This window comes from Myotis davidii, unplaced genomic scaffold (assembly GCF_000327345.1).
Source record: "Myotis davidii unplaced genomic scaffold, ASM32734v1 scaffold946, whole genome shotgun sequence".
NCBI classification, from domain to species: Eukaryota; Metazoa; Chordata; class Mammalia; order Chiroptera; family Vespertilionidae; genus Myotis; species Myotis davidii.
Genome location: NW_006297395.1, coordinates 340,076 through 340,843, shown reverse-complemented (window position 1 = coordinate 340,843; position 768 = coordinate 340,076).

Below are 768 nucleotides of genomic sequence, written 5' to 3'. Positions count from 1 at the left end.
GTGCGACGAGAGAGCCCGGACACCAACTTCTCCTCCTGGCAGATCCACACCGATATCTTCTTCTCCGAAGGGTCCATGGCACAACCTGGACGCAGGTGGCGGACAGCCCGGCCGCTCTGGGATGGGACAGGAGCTCGAGACCCCCGTCAGCACGGACCCTTCTCAGCTGTGCACCGGGGCGGGCGTGGGCTGGAGAGGCTGCAGCTGCGATCGGCCGGACGGCGCGTGCTCCCAGGGCAGTGCGCCCGGGATCGGGCTCCCACCGCTTTGGCTCTGCTCAGGGTTGCTGGGGCCTCCCTCCAGGTTTTGCTCCTCCCCACATGGCTCCTCCCCCTCCCGCCCTCAGTGCCCAGAGAGCCGCGATCCCGGGAGGCGCAGCGCCCAGACCCGCCCCTCTGCGGCGCGCTGTTCGCGTTAGGAGGTTTGGTCCCTCTGCACACACGCCGCTCATTTGCGCGTGGGCTCGAGAGAGGGTCCCCTCCGCTGCAGAGCCTGGAGCCCGTGCCTAGGCGGGATCAGCGCTGTGTCTTCCCAGGGCCTACCGGCTCCTCTCCTAGTGTCTAGGGCTCGCCTCACAAATGTTGAGGTGACTTCCCCGCCCTCCCAGACACGACTTCTGGCCCCTCCTGGCAGCGCCATCTGAGGAATGCCCCTTGCGCAGACAGGGAAACCAAGGCAGGCAGTGCCTCTAGCAGAGACACTGTAACCGCACTGGGTGACTTTCAGCTGAGAACTCTAAATGCTGCCTTAAGTAGTCGCATATTTAAG